This window comes from Bactrocera oleae, chromosome X (assembly GCF_042242935.1).
Source record: "Bactrocera oleae isolate idBacOlea1 chromosome X, idBacOlea1, whole genome shotgun sequence".
NCBI lineage: Eukaryota > Metazoa > Arthropoda > Insecta > Diptera > Tephritidae > Bactrocera > Bactrocera oleae.
Genome location: NC_091541.1, coordinates 24,134,289 through 24,157,715, shown reverse-complemented (window position 1 = coordinate 24,157,715; position 23,427 = coordinate 24,134,289). Strand labels below are relative to the sequence as shown.

At 36.9% G+C, this 23,427-nt stretch overlaps 1 protein-coding gene across 6 annotated transcripts in view; it reads right to left on the bottom strand.

Annotated features, from left to right (window-relative positions):
- Asator (tau-tubulin kinase asator) overlaps positions 1 to 23,427 on the bottom strand; it is a 551,150-nt gene that overhangs the window by 501,290 nt on the left and 26,433 nt on the right. For 2 of the 6 annotated variants that reach the window (XM_070112344.1, XM_070112343.1), the window contains exon 1: positions 14,896 to 15,199. The exons of 1 other annotated variant lie outside the window; for it this stretch is intronic. The gene's annotated coding sequence lies outside the window, so the exon portion shown is untranslated. Of the gene's footprint in view, positions 1 to 14,895; positions 15,201 to 23,427 lie in introns of those variants that run through there. 3 more of the 6 variants (XM_070112341.1, XM_070112339.1, XM_070112345.1) reach the window with 2 other exon arrangements.

The window sequence follows — 23,427 nt, the reverse complement described above, 5'->3', positions numbered from 1 at the left end:
CTACTGATGAGGTCTACCAGTGCTACTGTATAAACAAACTGTCTTCTCGTCGACAGGTCGCTGACCTCTGCTTTTTCTACAAAGTAGTCAATAACATCACTGATGCTCATGAGATCCTAAACAGTTTTGAACTCGCCCCTGCTGGTCTTACCCTGAGGCGAAATAGATTACTAAAAACATCGAAATCCAAGAAAAATTATGTTGTCCATGGTCCTCAGAATAGACTGGCTAATTTAGTAAATTCACTTCAAGGTGAAATTGATTTCTATGGAGGAACATACGCTGCTTTTACCGAAAACACCAAGAGACACCTGCTCGTCTGAATTACATCTAAATCAAGTCTGAATTACATATTAACTTACAATTATTAAAAAATTTTCCAGATATTACACTAATATACCCTAGCCACTTTTGTATAATACTTTAATTCTTTATTATATCTATGTATATTGCCGATTGGCATTTAAATAAATAAATAAATCGAAAGAGAATAAAAAAAAAAATAGATAGGAGATGGGAATATTACTCTCTTCGCTGTGCCAACTTATTTCTAAAGTAGTTCATATATTACATTAGGAATATTTTGGTTGAAGTTTTGAAATTCGGTATTCCAAATATAAACCCTCCTTTTAAATTTTTCTCTATTAAAAACACAACCATAAGAAAATATTTTACGCACTATCTTCATACCCAAACGATTTTTTCTTTAAACCAGGAAATGTAGTAAATGGTAGGTACCTGAAAAAGGTAGGTACTAGTAAAATATATCATTGGGACAGCTGAGGTACTTTCCACACGAATACCATATACTCTAACTAACAAATCTTTTGAACGTGTAAATTTGACGACTATATACTAGGTAGCTATATTCTGACATTCGGGTAGTAAGGTCTGACTGGGAGTTATGCTGCCAGTTTGAGCTCCTTAGGATCGTAGAGGTCAATTGTTGGCACTCGACTGGAGCGGCGGCGCAGTCAGTGAACTAGGTGCAATTTGCTTGGCCGTAAATGCTGGTGTTGCAGTAGTGCACACTTTTTATGTGTCTGAAAGCCTGAACAGGTCTTAAGATGGATCCATCCATTGCAAGTGTTACACCTTACGAAGGTGGAGTTTGGATGGAGCCTTTTGGCGCAAACACAGCAGGAGTTACCCAGTGAAGACAATCTTCACCTACAACTCACCGATCCAAACAGGATTAGATCGCCCTTAGCTTAATAATATCCGGGTCAATTCCGGTAACGTAGAACCGGCTGTCTTCGGAAATCATACATGATCGTGAGACCGATTGCTTCGTATTTAGCGGTGACATGGACATCGCAGACTTAAGATGGTAGGACGGTAGGACTTCAACTATCAAAGGCATGCCTACGTCTGCGGATCGAGGGCAATTCGTACGTGCCCAACGGCAGCACTTGAAGTCATGAAGGAACTCCCACCACTCCATCTGATATTCAATCAAACAGCAAAACTTATTGTGGTTCACCTGACAGCAACATTAAAGGCCTTAAGTGAACGAACTGGCTGACGAGCTTGTCTTCTCTGTATTAGCTTCCAGGAATGGTAGGATCGGAACCCTGTTTGGGGGTTGGTAACCATACCGTAAAAAGGAGCTTGTCCCCAGAAACGAATTCCGTCGACTTGTGGGATTTTACACCGCCGGTTTTCCAACATGGAGCCGGAACAATCTGTAGACGCCGATCAATTTATTTAATTTATTTCTATGGCAATATATTTAAAGGCAAAGTGTGTCGAAGAGTGCGGACGTCGTATTAATTCTCTCCGTGAATGTTTACACAAAACCGATCAAATAAACAAAAACCTTCAACAAGTCATATGAAAGCAAAAAACACTAGATAAGTAAGTTAAAACAAAAAATTATTGAAAGTATAATAAACAAGTAAGGAAGGGTTAGCCCCTTACATCCCTTCGGATGTAACCGAACATTTTATACTCTCGCAAAGTCAAATGGTATACTCGTTTGAGATTTCTTTGTGGATTGACTGATATTTTCGGTAGAAGGTCAACTATAGGCACTGGGGTCCACATATTTAGTACTTAGGGGTTTGAACAGTTTTGGTTCGATTTAGACAATTTTTGGCCGCAAGGTGGCATACTTTAATTGCATTATTCACGCAAAGTTTTACCCCGATATAATCATTGTTACCTGATTTGCATAGTGGAAAATGAAAGAAGCAGATGGAATTGAAAATGGTGTTACATGGGAAGTAAGCGTGGTTGTAGTCCGATTTCGCCCATTTTCGCACTATAACATAGAAACATGAAAAGAACGTTATGCACCGAATTTGGTTGAAATCGGTTGAGCAGATCTCAAGATATGGGTTTTCACCTAAAAGTGGGCTGTGCCACGCCCACTGACTAATTTTGAACGCGGTTCCTATAAAGCCAATTTATACCATCTCAGAGATAAAATTTAATGTCTCTGGCGTGTTTAGTGCTTGATTTATCGCGCTTTTAGTACTTTTTAACAGTACCGTTATATGGGGAGTGGGCGGAGTTGCCACCCGATTTCAATTATTTTCACACCGTCAATATAAGTGCTAAAAACATTTGCTTCCAGTGAATTTTGTTATTATAGCATTAGCGGTTTAGGAGATATGCACATTAAACCTATTAGAGGCGGGACCACGCCCACTTTTAAAAAAAAAGTTTTAACTGCAGATGCCCCTCCCTAATATGATCCTGTGTACCAAATAACAGTCTTGTATCTTATTGCGGAGCTTAGTTATGGCAAGTTATTTGTTTTTGATTAATGGCGTTTTGTGGGCGTGGCAGTGGTCCGATTACGCCCATCTCCAATACCAACCGTCTCACGGTACCAAGAAACATGTCTACCAAGTTTCATAAAGATATCTCAATTTAGAGCTTGCACGGACGGACGGACGGACAGACAGTCACCCGGATTTCAACTCGTCTCTTCATCCTGATCATTTATATATACATAACCCTATATCTAACTCGATTAGTTTTAGGTGATACAAACAACCGTTAGGTGAACAAAACTATTATACTCTGTAGCAACAGGTTGCGAGAGTATAAAAACACATGATGTCATAATTATTGAGTTTATGGGACATTTTTAGAGGATTTACAAAACGTTATTTTACACCCAAATGCGTCTTTATTCAGTCGATAATTAGATATAAATCTGTAAAGGGAACATGTATACAAACATAAAAGTAAATGCAAACCAAATTTCACATGCGACTCCCCCAGTGCATCAAGAGGATTACTTTAATCTTTTAAAATCTTCCTTTTAATTTTTTCGTTGTTTTTTTCTTCCAATAAAATAAAAGCTAAAATAACGGAACTCATTGTAAACTTTAGTAGACTTTATTCGTTATTTCAGCTTTATCAAACACCTCCAAATTTATTCATTTGCAAGTTTTGTCACAATAGTAAACTGCTGATTTGAATATTGGTTTTACATATGTTCGAAAAGACGAAAATCCAATCAGATTCTGTGGCACCATTGAATATCAGAATTGGTTTGCAATTCTGACAACCACCAATTACAAATCTGTATTGGATTCCACAACACCCCTGATTAGTATGGGGGCTAGGTCAAGTTTTCACTCAATTTTATCCATTTTAGGCACAAAAATACACTGTTATGATTAAAACACGCTCTAACTTTCACTTGAGATTACTCACATATTGGCCCACATATGCGGTATAAAGTCACCCGGAAGTTCAAAAATCTTTATACTATATATATGGGGGCTAAGGGAATTATTGACCCAATTCAGCCCATTTTTAACATACAGACATACCATTATCAGGAAAGGATCCTCTCTAAATTTTAATTATATATCTCACACATTGACCGATATTTTTGATAAAAAGTCAACTATATATATTGGGGTCCACGTATTCGGTACCTAGGGTCTTGAACAATTTTGGTTCGATTTGGACAATTTTTGGCCATAAGGTGGTTTACCTCAAGGGCAATATTCCTGCAAAGTTGTATTCCAATACATTAATTTTTGCTTTATTTGCATACTAGAAAGTGAGAGAATCAGATGAAATTTAAAATATGGGAAATGGGCGTGGTTGTAGTAGAGAACTTAGAAGAACGAGAAGGTGTAAATTGAATTTTGTATGATGCTCGATTGGACCTCTAACAGAGCTAAAAAATTTCGAGCAGGGAATTCACCATTTTCTGTGGTATTCGCAGCTATTTAGCCGAGAAGAGAATTTATAACAACGTTCTCTGGCAGAAATACGTATCTACCAATATAAAGAGAAAAATGAAATACTTTGAACAAAAAATACAAATGCCACTTCACAAACGTGAATTTTTTTGTCATATAAACAATTTTTATGATGAAAATTGATAAAATATGATATTTTTTGCACAAATGCGGCATGGAAAATTGCAAATTATGCAAAAAATATATGTATGTACTAATATGCGTATGACCTTGCAAAATAAGTAATGCATACATAATTCTACATACATATAAGCGTACAAATGTAAGTATGTCAGCCAATTAATAGAAATACAAACATTGTTGTACAAAAACCGCAATTCTCTCAAATAGCATGAGCAGCGTCAGAAATCAACAGGACAGCCAAATTGACAAACCCTAAATTTTTAGTAAATCACACCACAACAACATTTTGATTTATGAGCGCTAGCCCACATGCAATTAGCTAAGTCGTTTCATTCATAAAATCAAACACATTACACATCTCACCAAGCAACAACACAATGTTGTGACGCTTTGTCGTCGCGTCAGTCCTTCGACACATTGACTTTTTGACATAAAAGCAAAAAACGTGAGCTTCGGTTATTGGTTGACCGTGTCGACGGAGATTTCACATGAAGCAATCAGCACATATATGTATGTTTTTTGTAGACAAATTAGAAATATTTTTCTTTCATATTTCTTTACATGTACACATGATACATGTACATGAATTATTTTAAGAAATATATCAAAATACTTCTAAATTATTACTAATAACTCTTAATATAATAATCAATATGGCATGCAAATCCGAAAATTATTGTTTCAAACAACATTTTCATTCATGAATGCTGGCGCACATGCAATAAGCTAAGTCGTTTCATTCATAAAAGCAAACGTCTTACACATCTCCCCGAGCATGCGTTTGCCTACAGGTCCCTTTTCGCGACGGTGGCAAAAGCTAGAAACCATAAATTGAACAATATTCTGATGTTCCCTCTAAAACATAAAAGTGACAACCCCGTACACCAACAAAACAATTCTAAAATATTTTTCCGTGACTGATGTATAAACATACATATTTACATATATTTGTAGGCAAAGCTGTTAGAGCGGCAAGGGAAGCTATGACAATCGGCGACCCTTCTTTTTTTTCGGCACAACTTGGATTTTTTACCAACACAATGTTGTGACTCTTTGGCATGAAAGCAAAAAACGGGAGCATCGGTCATTGGTTGACCGTGTCAACGGAGATTTCACATGAAGCAATGAGTGTACATATCTACATACATATGTTGTTTGTAAACAAATATACAAATATTTTTCTTCATTTTTCTTTACGTGTACACATGATATGAAAATGCCGACGGCAAAATGCAATTCTTTACATTCGTACATTGCATACCCAAGGAATTCCCTGGTTGAGAAAAGCAACATGTAACATGAATTCTGTACTTTTGTCACTCTATAATGTTATCAAGTACATGAATTACTTTAAGAATTATATCAAATTATTACTTATAACTTATAATAAAGTAAGAATGAATTAACATAAAATAATTTAAAAAATAATAGTTCAATATAAGAAAATATATTTCAAATAGCATATCAATATTCCCTGGTTGGCATACATATCAGCATCATTTCTCTTCAATATTCGCATGTTAAGAGAGCTGCATGTGTACAGACTCCCCGCTGTTATAAAAGCGAGAAATGTTTTTTGTTTCTCCTTTTTGTGAGGTGAATTAATTGGCTGAAATTTTACCGTTTCCACGACAGTCGGGTAGCCTCAAGTGTCTTCATTACTGGGGAAAGGAGAGTTATCGGACGATAAGACTCCCCTTTGTTGGCGAGTTTCCCAGGTTTCAGTAGTGGGACCACTCTTCCGACTTCCCACACATCGGGTATTTGAAGAGTGGTCATCGACAAGTTGATGACCTTGGTGAGGTAGCTTACTCCCGTCGAGCCTAAGTGTTTTAGCCCTTATCCTCGTTCATATAATATGATACGATATGAAATGACCTACTTTAACAGTAAAAGGCCTTTATGCCACATCTTACCGATGAGCTACATCAAGGTTAGTCCTCGAGTGCCTTTAAAGTTTCGTTAGTAAATCTTAGTTAGTAAAATTTCTTGTTCAACAGTACGATGTTTCGCACGAAACCCGAATTGGCGCGTTGGAATTGTATTATTTTCATGGAGAACAGGAGGCATCTGTGAAAGTAACACATTTTCAAATATTTGAATGTATAATGCATGAAAACGCCTGTGCTAAGTCTTTCCCAGGCTTACCTACCAGGCTTACATATCCATGAATTCGGATAATATCCAAAACTGAAAATTGCATTAAAAAGCAAGGAGAGCATTACTACAGCAATATTTGGTAGCTCCAATAGATTTTTTGGAGTAATTTTATCGTTTTCAGATGACGGTTTTTGGATTCATCTCTTTTATATTGCTTTTGGCAGCTGAAAGTCGATTTTTGGAAAATTAGGCTGAAATACCTTTTCAAGGTGATTTGCAAACCAAAATCCCTTTTCGTCATCACTTCGAACCCAATTACCACTCACGTCTCTTATTGGCAAGTTGGAATCTACTGGTGGCTTAATGTATTTTTGGACTTTCCAAAAGGAGTTTTGCTTGTGGTTGAATTCGGGCTCAATTTCTTTAAACAATTTTCAGTGCTGCGTTCTCCCGCACACTTAAGCGCTTCTCTTAGCTTACTTACTGCATCTTTCAAATGCAGCTGAGTAAATGGAGAGCGGTTTGCTGCTATTCACGACTAGCTCGCCTTTTTAGCTACAAGATTCTATATTTCATGATTTGTGATTTTTCGTAGGACAGCTGCTTTAATTATTACATACACTAGGCAGAAAAAGTGTGCTTACAAAGTACCAACATAAATAAATCGTTGGAAAAAACTCAGTTTTTTTATGTTCATTAAAGGATATTAAATATGTAGTTTTATGATAATAAAAGTGATTAAATTTGCGACAATAGCATATAAAAGCAAAACATGCCGACGAATAAAAAACCATTAGAAAAAGTCTGCATACAGTAGTAAAGATATTCTTCCAGCGAATTTTTCTTAAAATTTAATATAAAGTCAGATATCCCCAACGTTTGAAAACCTCAGACATTTTTATAGAAGGGATTTTACGTGCCGTGCTCGTTTTTCGCCATAAAATCATTCGGTCTTTGATTCCAAACTGACCCAAAACTTGTTTTAATCGGACAAAATAACCTCCCGGGGCTTTTTAAGTGCTCTTTTATGAAAGCATTAGGCACTTGCCTATAGACTGGCGATATGAATGACGTCCTGTGTGCGACTTGACCATTAAAGCATGCCTTTATTTAATTTTGTGAATTTTGAGCGGTTTTGGCTGCAGTAAGTAAGTAATATATTCTGTCACAAGGTTACGTGTTTCACGCTATGATAGTATTTTGGACGCCCTGGACGGGCCGAGATATAAAAAAGCCGGTATGTTTGTAATTTTATTATTATTATTTTAATATAAATGTGTTATTCCAAAAGTCCGCAAGCTACTCTGGCCGGCAATTTACACTGCACCCTTCGGCTGACAAGACCAAACGATGTGTTACCCGACGGCTGCGCAAAATGCCAATAAACCGCTACCGATTACTTTCGCAATTCCCACAACAGCCGGTTCTGCGGTACCGGAATTGACCCGGATTTTATCCGACCAAGGGCTGTTATTTCGGCGATCTAACCCTGTTTGGATCGGTGAGTTTTAGATTAAGTTTGTCGTCATTGGAGCAACGCCTAGCAGCAGGGTTGTTCCGTATCCTCCTGACCCGTGCTGGCATCGAGTCCAACCCGGGCCCCGAGGAATTTTACTGCTGCGTTTGCGCTAAAAGGCTCCATCCAAACTCCACCTCGGTTGGGTGCAATACATGTTCATGCCTTAAGACACATAGGGGACCACAAGTTACGTGGCCCCATGCTGTCAACGCAATAATGCGACATTTGCCTCAACGGCTTTGCAACCTGCACCATGTTCGCGCACTACGCTACCACTCCAGTCGAGTGGCCAAGATAGGACCTCCACGGCCCTAAGGAGCTCACACAGACAGCATGACTCCCAGTCTGACCAACCTTCCCCCCCCCCAAGTTTCATCCAACTCCAATCCTCGTGCGAGAACCACCCAGCAACTCCTGGTTCCTCGCACAGTCTGTTCCGTGTGTCAGACCACAATATGCCGGAATGTCACATCAGTCAAGTGCAATTCTTGTACTGGCTGGTGTCACTTTCTGTCGTGTTCTGGTATGCGCACCACACGAGAGTGAAGTGCGTCGTACGTTGCCCCATGCTGTAGTAGTCTGCCCCCGCAATCACATACAGTGGCGTCGCCAATCAACACCACAGTGCGACAACCGCCCATGCGGATAGTACAGCTGTAACAACCACCACCTACACGCACCCTACTCACCCCTAAGATCACGACTGGACACCCGCGACAAACGCGACTCTTACAATTCAACTGCAACGGACTCCAGAGTAAGATCGAGGAGATAGTTGCATTCATGAGCCGGGAGCGCGTAACGATAGCTGCGGTTCAAGAAACCAAGCTAAACAGCCGCTCGGATCTTCTGAGTTGTGCAGGTTTCAACGTCTTACGTAAGGATCGCGAGCGAGATAATGGTGGAGGCCTAGCCTTCATATTGCACAACACCGTGCAGTATCGTCTTATCGATGTTGACATCGACCGCAGGGACACTACCCTTGAATGTCAGGGTATAGCTGTCCGGTCAGGCGATGTCGAGCTCGAAATATTTAACATATACATCCCCCCAGTTACATGTTGCCCAACAGGATATCACCCGAACATAGATGCGCTACTTCGTGGTGAAAACCGTTTGGTGCTAGGCGACTTTAACGCGCATTGCGATCTTTGGCATTCCTGCCTGTCAAACGATCATAGGGGGATGGAGCTGGCGGAACAGATTCTGCACAATGAATGACGAAGCCCCCACCGGAATTATGGGCACCTGTAATAGCTCGCCAGATATTACCATCGCTAGCGGTGGTCTGATAAATAGTATAACCTGGCGACCTGTGCTAACTCTCGCATCAGACCATCTGCCCATAATTATCTCGATCGAGAAACCTCCTGACTTTATTTCTATGGAGAACCGCACTTATGTTAACTTTAACAAAGCTAACTGGATCGGCTTCACAGAATTTACTGAGAGCACCTTCAACGCACTATCCATTCCCTCGGACGTCATCGTTGGCGAGCGTCAATTCCGCAAGGTGATCGCTGCTGCTACTGCTCGCTTCATACCGGCTGGAAGAATTGCGGAACTCCGCCCTAATTTCCCAGCCGAAGCAGCTGTATTAGCAAACGAGCGCGACACCTTACGCCATGCCGATCCCTGTGATCCCCGAATAAGGGATCACAATTTGGAGATTCGGCAAATGGTAAATATCATAAGCGGACAAAATGGATAGAGCACCTAAAGTCCTGCAACCTCTCCACCGGTGTGAGTAAGCTTTGGATACTGTGAAGGCCCTGTTAAATCCGAGAAAACATGACGATCGGGTTGAAATTCAATTCGATGGTCATGCCTCCTCGGACCCGGAGAAGTGCGCGAGCTATTTCAGCCAACAATTTACACTGCACCCTTCGACTGACAAGGCCAAACGATGTGTTACCCGACGGCTGCGCAAAATGCCAAAAGACTGCGCACTACTTACTTTCACCGATGGGGAGGTTCAGAGTGTCATCAAAAAGGCGAAATCGTCTAAATCCATTGGCCCTGACGGAATAAGCATGCTGATGCTAAAACACCTAGGCCCAACGGGAGTAAATTATCTCACCAAGGTCCTCAACCTGTCGATATCCACTCTTCAAATACCCGATGTGTGGAAAGTCGGGAGAGTGGTCCCACTACTGAAACCTGGGAAACCCGCCAACAAAGGGAAGTCTTATCGCCCGATAACTCTCATTTCCCCAGTAGTGAAGACTTTTGAGGCCTTGTTACTCCCGTCATTCACTCACCACCTGAGCCTAGCAGACCATCAGCATGGCTTCCGAAAAGTGCACAGTACCACCACAGCACTTAGCGTCATAAACGCTCAGATAGTTCATGGCCTGAACCAGAAGCCACCCTGCGAGGGGACGATCCTCGTAGCGTTGGAATTGTCAAAAGCTTTTGACACAGTCAATCACACAACGCTACTTGACATAGAACAATCCATGCTCCCCCTAGGGCTGAAGCGATAGCCTATAAACTACCTGAGCGGTCGGCATTCATCCGTACTGTTTCGAGGTCAAAACTCCAAGCTTAGAAGAATTAAACAGGGGGTTCCGCAGGGTGGTGTCCTCTGCACGCTACTGTTTAATTTCTACATCTCGAAACTTTCCCAACCACCAGAGGAAATTTCCATGACCTTGTGATGACTGCACGATGTTGACGTCGAGCAATGGATTCGAGGACGAAGGAGTACAGACTGGATCTAGACATTTCTGTCGATGGCATTAGAACTCCGACAATCAACAACTCTAAAATTTTAAGCGTTACATTAGACAGTCTGTGCTCCTTCACTCCTCACACGACCGCGATAACTGTCAAAGTAGAGACAAAGACAAAGAAACGTTGCAGGCAACATACAAGGTAATCGGCCGGACGGTCTTAAACTATGCTGCCCCTATATGGTCGCCTGGATGTAGTGCAACGCAGACGAAGAAGCTTCAGACTTGTGAAAACACTGCACTCCGGACTATCACGAGATGCCTCTTGATATCCCCAATAGAACACCTGCATAGTGAGGCCCGTATGGTTCCGGTTAAGGAACATAACGAGCTCCTTTGCAAGCGGAATCGCCTCCTAGGAACATTAAGAAGTCCTTCCTAGATTACGTCGACGACATTAGACAGTACCAGACAGACCAGATTTCGGACGCAACGAACTTTAGTCAAGCACTGACCGTCATTCACAGTGAAGCCATCAACACCTTCACCGACTCCCTCTCAGTGAATGGCATACTAGGAGTCAAACCACTACCCATAGCAGACGTAGAGCTCGAGTTGCCTCGAGAATCCGGAGTAACCCTCGCGCAACTTCGTTCTGGATACTGTAGCAGGTTTAACTTCTTCTTATCCAGAATAGACCCCGACATACCAAATATGTGTCCTGCGTGCAATGAGTCTCTGCATGATACTAACCACCTCTTTGCATGACCAACGAATACCCTCCTCTAACACCCATTTCGCTATAGTCCGACCCCGTCGAAACAGCTCGTTTCCTGGGCCTCCCGTTAGATGACCTCGACGACAACCAAACTAATGCTTGTCACTCAAGCGGGGACTAGATAACAGTTACAACAATAAAAACAACGTTTTATTGAGACGTTGGGGGTCGGTTTCAAAGAAGTATGCCTTTATTTTATAGAGGCCTTTGATTCAGACAGGCTTTTTAATTAGCACACCGTGCCATCAGAAGAGTTTTTCGTAATTCGTTTGCGTTTAAGGTTGTGATTTTTCTCTAAGGTCAGTAAGTAAAATTTTTAATATACATCAGTGTGAAATATTGAAAACGGGACGTTCCAAAGCTTCAGTGAAGATGGTATGGAACATGTTCATGTTTCATGCATTAGAAGTTCGAGAGAAAAAATTCACGCTCTCAGATATTATCGTGAGAATAAAACATTTGCAAATAAAATGAGATTTAGACACAAAAAGACCAAAAGAGAAGATTCACCCAGCAAGCGCTTTAAGATCCTTTTGCAACTTCCTCGCAAATACGAGCTACAATGCAGGAGGAATATGGCAGTAGGACTGTTAGACATCGGCTGTTACAAAACAGCCTTCGGGAAGGCGCGATTGGAATTTGTCAGACTGCATAGTAAATCTCCTGTTTCCTTCTGGTATTCTGCTGTTTGGAGCGACGAATGTAAATTCAACATACACGGGCCTGGGATAACTTATGTGTGTGTTATCTATTGTTCAGATAACGGGCAAGCTCGATTCTGTAGCATACCAAAAGTTGCTTGAAAAATATCTTGCACCGTTTTTGGAAGACTTACCGTTATCTGTATGCATCACCGCAGTTTTCAAACAGGACAATGCGCCCTGCCATAAGTCGAGGTCTGTGATTCAGTGGCTTTGAAACCAGGCAATAACATTTTCTTTCATTTTTTTTTTAAATTTTAGTGCACATGGGAAGGTGGGCTAATTAGTGTGCCACCCCTGTATATATCTAATATACAGCAAATTTCAATTGGTAATAATGTATTAAAATCGACTTTTGCGGATAACACAGCTTTAGATTGACGTAATAAATGTCCCATCAAAGCGTCAAGGATACTAGGTTACCCAACTGGCGAATAAATGTAAAGACTAAGCATGTTACATTCTCATTGCGACAAAAGAAATGTACAAAACAAATGTACATCACTAGCATGAAAATAAGAGCAGCAAATATAAACTGGCCTTTAAGTTAAAAAAAAAATTGTAAATTTAGCCTTGACAACAAAGTTTTGTGATACAACGAGGCAATAAAGCCGATTTGGATTTCAACTTTGGGGTACGACCTGTGATACTAACATTGATATAATACAGAGGTTTCAGTCAAAAATCCATAAAGCAAAACCACCAAACTAGCTATGCTCAACAAGAACCTTGAACTTGATCTACCTTTAAATAGATTTAAGATTTTATTACTTATTGTTAAGCTTTGAACAGGCAGACTCAATAAATGATATATAAATGAAGTTTTTGCATTAAATGATAATACACAAAAATCTCGAACTATGAATGTGCCAAACCATTTGTAGTATAAATTTTTTCGAGAAAAACACATAATACAAGTAAAATATTGATGGATTCCCATTGGTATAGTTTAATTACGGTCACATGAAAAATGTATTTGAATTGTGTGTGAATGTATAATAAAATCATTAATTTTGAAGAAGTCAGAATGTTCTAGTGGCGAAGTTCTGTTAAAGATCTACTATTGAGTATATAGAGTGTATTTTGAGTGTATAGCCATAAAATTAACTTTTATTTAACAATCCAGTGATCAAATTCAAGAGTGAGTGAGATTATATATTATAGATAAGGATAGAGGTATGAACCGCGACCTATGGTCTCTTGTTCCCTCCCCTAGTTCACAACGACTCATCTAGCCCCAGGGTTATTGATGAAATCCAATATATTGCTAGGTGCTAGTGAAGCGATGCGATCCCTGTTTGGAAACATGGATCCCAGGGCCTTAACTCTGCGTCTTCAGACTGCAGTGGAGCCCACTAGTAGGTGTTCTGGGGTTTCCGACTCCATGTTACAGAGCCGGCAGGTTGCGGAAGAGACTAAGCCCATGTTAAATTAATGCCTGCAATGTCCGGTGTAGAACGCGACAAGTAAATGGAATTTATTTCTCGGGTGAGTGATTACGGTTTTAAACCGTCTGAGGTCATAAGGGTCAGTGGGGAAACTTTAGTATACCATCCCACGCTTTCAGGGTTAATATGGGTATGGTTGGATAGAGGAGATTCTCCAGATCACGAATATATACAATTATTGCCGCCGGAAACTTATAGTTTACGAGATATTTTCATTTTAAGTTGAAAATTTCACAAATTATATCCTACAATTTCTCGATTTATGGTTAACTTTCCTTTTATATTATGCACTAATTATACACTTACACTTCACTACAATGTTTCTACATATATATTGTATTATTTTAATATTTGCTTTAAATAAACATAGCAAATGGGTTCCATATTGACAGATAATAAGTGTTGCCATATCTATTTTATATATATTTATGTATAGCAAACGATTTAAAATGAATAATAGAGGATTATACTCCAGTATCCGGCGGCTATAGATATATATATTCGTGATCTGGAGAATCTCCTCTATCCAACCATACCCCTCTTAATCCTGAAATCGTGGGATGGTATACTAAAGCCGACCCGGTTAGTGGATATAATAGTAAAGAAGATAGGAGTAACATTCTTTACAAATCGATGAATTACATATTGTTATTTCTTGAATTTTTGATCTTTAAATGCAAATATTTTAAACAAGTTAGCGGTAGTTTTAGATAGAGGTATACAATTATTTTTTATCCTGAGAATCTCCTCTATCTTCTAATACCCACTTTAATCACGAATTCGGAGAATTCAGTTGTAAATCGCAGCCAAAAAGTATATAATACATTATTACTCAGGGAACCTCCTCTACCGGCCCGTACTTCCATCGTATTTGGCGGCTTCTGCTCTAAAGTTTACTCATACTTAGGATAAAAGGATTATTTGCCTTCCCTTCTTTTTTTTTTTTTGGTTTGAGGAATGCTTCCGTTTTATTCTTTATATCATATCCATGTATGTATTCAAAATGTTCCATAACAATTGCATAGTGCAGATGGTTCATTATATAAAAATGGTTAAATTGGACAATTAACTTAATTTATAATAGCGTAGAAACTATATTAATATATTTTAATGTTTATCACAATCCCAATTTTTTTAAATAAGCTATTTGTGTCATTACAGAGCTATTGTTGGAACTGCATATGTATATGAAAGCATGTATATATACACATATGATAAAATTATTTATTTATTTACACATATTTCATCGATGATATATACAAGTTCATGATCGTTTAATTAATTATTCTGAGGTAATGTGGATTTACATATTCATTTACCATATATCTGCTATTCTTTAGAACTGTATACTTTGCGACAGGACCTTTACCACATTGCTGTATCTGGACCCCTGTGAATGGGGACATCGCCTACCGACACTTAACACCAACTTAGCAGAAAAATCATCGTTTTATATGGACGGCGGAATCAAATATATGTCACTACCGCAAACCAATTTATTTAACTATCGAACTATTAAATTCTTCCGGAAATCAAATATTGCAAGATCTTCTAATCATTGTATAAATTTACAAGTAACCAATCCTAAGATTTTCACTAATACACACGCAAAAATATCCCACTTGGTACGGGTTGCCTCGAAAATTCTACTACTAAAATAACACTTGGTACGGGTAGCCAACCAATATTCTGCTACTAAAGTCACACTTTGTACGAGTTGCCAACCAATAATCTACTACTAAAACGTCCAAATGACAGATATATGGTATAGTGTGGTGCCGTGTTATGTTTTAAAATTTATAATTTTAAGAATGTTTTTGTTCCATATTCAAACATTTTTCGGTTGTTTTAATTCCTAAAGATTAATTTTACATAATATTATTTATTGTATTGAAATATTATTAAATGTTTCCAATTTTATCTTTTTAAACTTACATGTTTATGTTTTTGTGAGTGAAAATACTTTGTCTGTTGAATATTTAAATTCTTAGTTTACCGGTTTAGTCTTGGGGAACCGAACACCCAAAAAAGATCGGTAACGCGCCTATATTGCAACCTCAGAGGTGGTGAGAAAAAGCAATTAATATATAATAATCTTTTGTTTCGAAAATATTCTTGAAAGTTTTCATTATTATATCCATTACAAATACATGTTCATTACCAAATTGTTAAACTACATCCTTTTATTTAAAACTCTGTGTCAAAAAACGGCATATTCGATCATGATCACGGCTGTTTCACACACATAGGAAAACAACTGATTCTTTGGCTATTTGTATGTTTATACAATGCTTTTAAGTGCCGTTTCACATTGGGACGCAAAAGAGTCTCATACCAGTTTATTGTGGGTGAGGGGATGACGAGGAAAGACGAAGGGACCGTGCCACTCGTGTTCGGGTGGCACGCTTTGTGTTCTTGTTCGTAACAGCTCGCTGCTAACCTTTTCAGCATTCCTTTTCACTTTCAACTCCTTTGAATGGTTGCAAGAGCGCTCGGTTTCAAATGAATTCGATCGCAAATTTGAGTTCTGTTATCTATTTTTGTATGTAATATGCAAATACGTATGCATAGAATAATAGAAATATTATGACAAATTGTAAATAAGGAGAAAATTAAGATATAGATTATGGAGTAAAGAAATTATGAATTTTTAATACGGAGTAAAGAAATTATGAGTTATTAATACTTAAAGATTAGGAAATTGCTATTATAAATTTGGCCTTGAAAATATTAGTTGCGGATATTCAATACATTCTTGTGGATTAGGGAATTCCCGTCTTTAGTATTTTTTTGAAACTATTTAGCGGGTAGGTACTTGTACTATGCATATTGTTCTACCATATTCATGGTAATTCATTGCAAGCAAAATGTGTGACCATCATCTCAACATACAAATGAAATACGCAGCACGCAGTGTTGCGCGGTGTTGCGCAGTCGAACCGCACAAATATTTACGAACATTTTGTGAAAAGGAATGCAGAAAAACTAGACTCGAGTTGCTGGACTCTTTTTGACCGTGTGAATGCCCAGAGCGACACCAAAAGAAAATTTGAAAAACATCAGACTCTTTTGCATCCCTGTCTGAAACGGCACTAATATATCGATGGTACAAAAGGTATTATAAGTGACACTCGCCAACAAAACAAATAGTTTAGGCAGAAGTTAAATACACGTTTCTATTAGTCATTGAATTATGAACTTCGCTTCTAATGTTACTATATGTCTCTTGTTTCATGCACTTTGACATTTGGGAAAATTTACAGGTCCCAGGCTTTCCGGGATAAAATGGGTAGAGGCAGATAAGGAGATCCTCCAGATCAAAAATATATATAGTAATATATAGCGCAGGCAACTTACAGTTTTCGATATATTTACGTTTAAAATTGCAAATTTCAACTATTTAAACTACGTTTTTTCGATTTTAAATGAATTATATACTTATATTTTTCACTTTTATATCCGCTAATACTTCAGTAATTCGTTTGAACACATTTATTTTACATTATTTAGTGCAAAAATAGTTTAATTTAATATTTAATTTATTGTTAAATTCTATTAATTCTGACAATAACAAAAGGGTTGCAAAATGGCAAATAACCAGTGTTACCTTATCGACATCTTTTGTAAATGAACTGAAAGATATAAAAACAGTAATACCCCAAATACATAAATCCAAAACCTAGATAAAAATATAGGGAAAACTTTAATTTGGCATCCCACGATTTCAGGGTTAAGAGAGGTATGGTTGGATAGAGGAGATTCTCCAGATCACGAATATATATAATTATTGCCACCGGAACCTTATAGTTTTCGAGATATTTGTATTTTAATTTGAAAACTTCACAAATTTTATTTTAAAATTTCTTGATTTACGGTTAACTTTTCTTTTATATTATGCACTTATTATACACTAACACTTCACTAGAATGTTTCTACATATTTATTTTATGTTAATTATTTAAATATTTGCTTTAAATAGGCATTTTATTTTTACACAATTTTGGTTATATGCACAATAACAAATGGGTACCTTGTTGTCAGATAATAATTGTTGAAAAATCCAAACGAATGACAGCAATCAAAATAAATAAAAAACCCAATTACCCTCTACAAAATATTATGAACTAAATTTTCCATTTTAATAAAAGAAAAAGGTTTTATGGCTTAAAGGTATGTTTTATTGCATCTAGTAGTTTCACGAATGGATCGTGATGCTGATTTGCAACATTTTTACGCCATACGTATTTATAAATCAAATTCGAAAAATCTTCACTGTTATTATAATTGTCTTTTTAAAAAAAACCGTTTGATAACGCGCCATTGGGACTCTATTCTCTGCGTGGGTGTTCCATCTTCGGCAACAAACGTATTGTCTGGATCGCTATGGTTAACACGTCGGAGCTCATACCCGTGACTGGACAGGCAGTCGTACGCCTTCCAACAATCAGTATATATGATGTTACCTTTTAAAACGTGTCTCTGAATTAAGGGTATGAGCACTTCAGCAGACCTCACATTTTCGGGACACACTTCCAGCCGAAGTTCGTCACTCCCATCCTCTACCATCCCTAGAACCCAGTGACATTCCACTCTCCGTCCTAAAAAAGAAATAATGAAATAATTAAGTATGAAAAATAAATAATAATGTATTTATTATTACCTTTGTTATATTTTCGTTTCCCGAATTTGCTCTCGTCTATTTGAAAAATTTTACCAGGGCCGCCAAATTTTACCTACCGCTACCTGGTGATCAACCTGGTATAAAACTAACGCTTCGCGGCAGTAATTGTACCAGTCACATATGGTAGCGCTGGATAAAATTGGCTTCTTAATAAAACTGTTCTTTCGAACCTGCGAATGGGACCAGTGCGATGCAGATGCACACATTATATAAAAAATTTGAGGCAGTGGTATTTTTGCGTTTTCAAACCATGTCCCACTCAACCTCGACACCGCAGTCCGTTTACGGCAGGCACCTTTCCGGCATCGGAATATGCCACCCGTGCTCCTATCAGATAAGGATACCAACATAGGTATCCTATGGGAACGGCATAATTTGCTTTTTAAAACCCTCCTCCTCTGCAAACGATATACACTTCTCACTAGTGTCGAAATTTTGGATTATTTTAGGGAAATTTCACATTTCCTTGATTTCGGACACTGTGAGAACATTGGTTTTTTTTACCACACCTCCTCTGGTTTACGGTTCGTTACAATCTATTTAAAATTCTTAAGTAATATTTGTTATAATTTTAAATTTCTAATAACATACCTGATGTATTTCCACTCATTTTCTCAAAAATTATCACAATTTAAATAAATATGTACAAAAAATATATAAACACTTGCTTAATGATTTATATGCACAATATTCACCAATTCAATTTGAATATGAAAATAATGACAAAACGGACAAAAAAAGAAACGCTACCTTGTTTAGTTGTAGAAAATTCCGTTATAGAAATTGAAGTTTAAAAGAGTGATATACCTTCTTTAACATTAATTTTTTTTGTTTAGATTTCCTGTTTCCACTAGCGGCCTTCGGCCGCGCTTAAAAAAAATATCCCTGGTCGGTCCAATATCATAATTTAGCAATAGAAGAGAATTAACAAAATTATAGTTAATGTATTTGGGGAATAATCCTCTTTTATTATTCATTTTTATTCGCTTTCAAAATATAAATATATTTGATATGGCAACACTTGTTAGCTGTCAACATGGAACCCATTTGTTATTGTTCATATAACCAAAATTGTGTAAAAATAAAATGCTTATTGAAAGCAAATATTTAAATAATTAACATAAAATAAATATGTAGAAACATGGTATTGAAGTGTTAGTGTACAATAAGTGCATAATATAATATAAAAGAAAAGTTAACCATAAATCGAGAAATTTTTTCAACTTAAAATGCAAATATCTCGAAACCTATAAGGTTCCGGCGGCAATAATTATACATATTCGTGATCTGGAGAATCTCCTCTATCCAACCATGCCCCTCTTAACTCTGAAATCGTGGGATGCTAAACTAAAGCCCACCCAAAATATATGTTGATGTTAAGAAATATGTTATACCCTCTATGACAATGTTACTTTTTCTTATAGAACTTGTTTTTGCGTTGGCGGCCTTCGGCCTTCGAATTAGCGAAGTGTTAGTGGATATAAAACTGAAAAATATAAGGGTATAATTCCTTTTAAATGGAAAATACGTACTTTAAATAGTTGAAAATTTCAAATTTAAACGTAACTATCTCGAAAATTATAAGTTTCCCGCGGCCTGTCCTTCTCCTCTATCCGCCCATGCTCATTTTATTCCCGAAAGACTGGGACGGTATACTAAAGCCCACCCTGGCATATCTCGCAATGAATCACAACGTCAGAAATATATCCAGCACAAGAGCAAGGTGGAATGGTGACATCCATAAGATCTTCGGCGTATAAATCTGCATTCACGAATAAAACGAATTTAAAGAATCGCCGCATAAATGACAAGTAAACTATACAATATGTTATTAATTCGTAATTATCCATTTATTTGTTACAATTTAATCCATACAGAAAGTATACTGTTAAGAAGAAAAAGTTCTATTTTTAATATTAAGAGCAAATATTGCAACCTAAACTTTTAGAGTTTGAAGTAAACATAGTATTAGCTGTCTTTGATTAGCCATTTCTCTGCCCTCTTGTTAAAAAAAATCACAATAAAAGCAACAACAAAGTTGTCGAGTTGAATTCGTGCAGGAGAGTATGCGCATATCGCATTAAAGTGCTATCTTCAGTGCTACCGATTATTTTTTTGCATATTTTAGATCAGGTTTACTATTGTTAATGGTTCAAAAGACGAACCAAAATAAAATTCTTTGTTTTCTGGTATTTTGAAATCTTAAGGCTAAAAATTAATTGTAGCTTTTTATAGAAAACAAAAATAAGGCTTACAGCATCGAGTTTTACGCGAAAGAGAGTTTCTCTACTAAGAAAAGATAATAACACCATGTTATCGCAGGGTTGCACCACAAGTGCTGCCCATTTGTTTGAGCATTTGTTATAGTTTGTTCGAATCTCTGGAAAGTAACGCTTGGCGAATTGAATACAGCTATTTTAGTAGCTAGTTAAGAGTTAAGATTAAGATTAATATAAACTGAATTAATTAGATTTTCTAGTGAGCATTTAAATATTTCAATTATAACTAGATTTTTTGAGCTGTTTCGTGTCTGCAGTTATCATTTAAATATCCTCTCCTATTTCCTTCTTTAATTTAATAGTAAAAGATAAAAATTGAAATTAATTAAAAATAGAGAAAACAAGTATGAATTAAAAATTTGGAGTAACATTTAAAAAAACATATTTTTCGTATTAAAAGCTGGAATGAAAAGGATAAAAAGGATATAGTTAAAAACTAATTATTATAAATAAGACAAAAAGAACTAAACTATATTGATATTTCAGTGGATATGTGATTAAAAATTAAAACTAAAGTTTTATAATTTAAAATTAAAAATTTAATCTGTGTTTTGCATTATTTTTTACGTGGTTTTAACATATTTATTATGACCCATTTCTACATTAAGAAATACAAGAGAAAGTTGAGTTGAAATAGTTTAAGTAGTTTGTCAGATACGTATGTGTATACAATAATATAATTTGAAAGAAATTACCCACAGTCGCTCCTGTCTATTTTGCTTCCCTGTACCAAATTGTTTAGTTTCATTATTGCCTTCGCTGGACCACTATATAATTTTTCATATTTTTTCGGAGAGTTTGCGATTTTGCCCATCTGATATACCAATCTCCGCCAGGAGACCCGTGTATCAAGTTTCATCAATTTATCTAATTTTTAAATTCTTGCAACTTATTGCTACAGTCAGTATAATAGTTTTGTTCACCTTACGGTTGCTAGTAGCACCTAAAACTAATCGAGACAGACACAAAGTTATATTTGTATATATAAATGAACAGGATGAAGAGACGAGTTGAAATCTGGGTGACTGTCTGTCCGTCCCTCCGTCTGTGCAAGCAGTAACTTGAGTAAAAATTTTGATATCGTAATGAAACTAGATGCACATGTTTCTTGGCACCATACGAAGATTGATATTGCAGATGAGCGTAATCGGACTATTGCCAGGCCCTCAAGACTTCTTAATCGACAACCTATAAAGCGCCAAAACTAAGCTTCACAATAAGATACAGACTGTTATTTGGTATAACGAATCGCATTAGAGAGGGTCATCTGCAGATAAAAAAATGTTTAAAAGCCCCGCCCTCTAATAAGTTTTTTGTATTTTTCTCCTTAACAGCTAATGTTATAATAACCACATTCGCTCAAGACAAATATTTTTGCACCCCTACCAACAGTGTGAAAATAGGTATATTCGGATTATAACCCCGACCATTCCCATGTAAGAGTTTCGGTAAAAATTACTAAAAATACGACAAATCAATAAATAAATAAGTCAGTTATATAAAATTTTACACCCGAAATGATACAAGAAGGCAACTGCCAAATTTGACATTGGGCGTGACACCGCCACAGTTAGGTAAAACCCATATCTCGGGGCCTGCTGGATCTATTTTATCTTCTGGCATTCCTATGTTGCGGTGTGAAAATGAGCGAACTCGGATTACAACCAAGCCTATTTTCTATATAAAAAAAAATTAAATACCATTTGATTCTTTCACTTCCCAGTATGCAAATTAAGCACCAATAAATCGGGATCAAGCTTTGCACGAATACTGCCTTTGAAGTGTGCCAGTATATGACCAAAAATTATCTGAATCGGACCAAGACTATTAAAGCGCCCAAGTACCGAATATATGTGCCCCAGTTCTTATTGTAAACTTTTTATCGAAAATATCGATCAATCTGTGAGATATATAATAGTGTAACGGATTTCTCGATAAATCGTCTACCTGTAACTCACTCTTGAGTTCGATCACTGGATTGTTAAATAAAAGTCCCACTTATCTTTATTTCTAATTTCAACAACATAACACTTATTGCTCGTTATTCGAGCTTACAATTTCTTGCTTATGTCTCAATTGTTCTTACCGAAATTCTTTGATTCGAGAGAGCGCTGTCAAAGTCCACATTTTTTATAACATTTGACAGTGGTGCCATTAAGGAAAGAAATAAGTTTTGAGATTTTTTAATGTTTTTCTTAGGTATTTATCGTTTTCCATTTTCCAGAAAAATATACATAATTAAAATTAGTTTAACAAGCATATCTAGCTATATACCTATATGACGTCTAAATATATGTACGTGTATATTTAATTCACAAAAGTTTTTCAAAATTTACTTTTAAAACTAAATTTAACAAAATATTTTAATATTTCAAAACACACAAGTTTTAAATAACCTAAACATGATCCTTATTTCTTTTTTATATACTCAATTAACAAATATCTTTTGATAATTTATTCGGAAATCAAAGTTTACATAACATTTGCTGGGAATTCTAACCAAAATAAGTATATACGTTGACAATTGGTACTGCGAGAAAATACCCGCTCTTTCTGAAAAACAAAACTTTATTAAAACTCTTTAAATAAAGATTACAAATATACGTAAAAGTCAACAAAAAATCTGATCTCACAAATCTATGCTAACTAGAACTTTGTCTGCTGCACAATCCGGCAGCCCTTATATAGTAAATTCTTAACAAAAGTTCACTACTAGAACATTCTGGCAACTACGAATTCGCTGTCTAGTTACTTCTGGCAATTTATCGTCAATTCTGATTTGTTCTGGTATTCGTGTTCGCCACAATAGAAACTCGGAGAGAGTCCTTTTCTGATAATAGTATGCCTGTGTGCCTAAAATGAATAAATCGGACCCTTAATTCCTTAGCCCC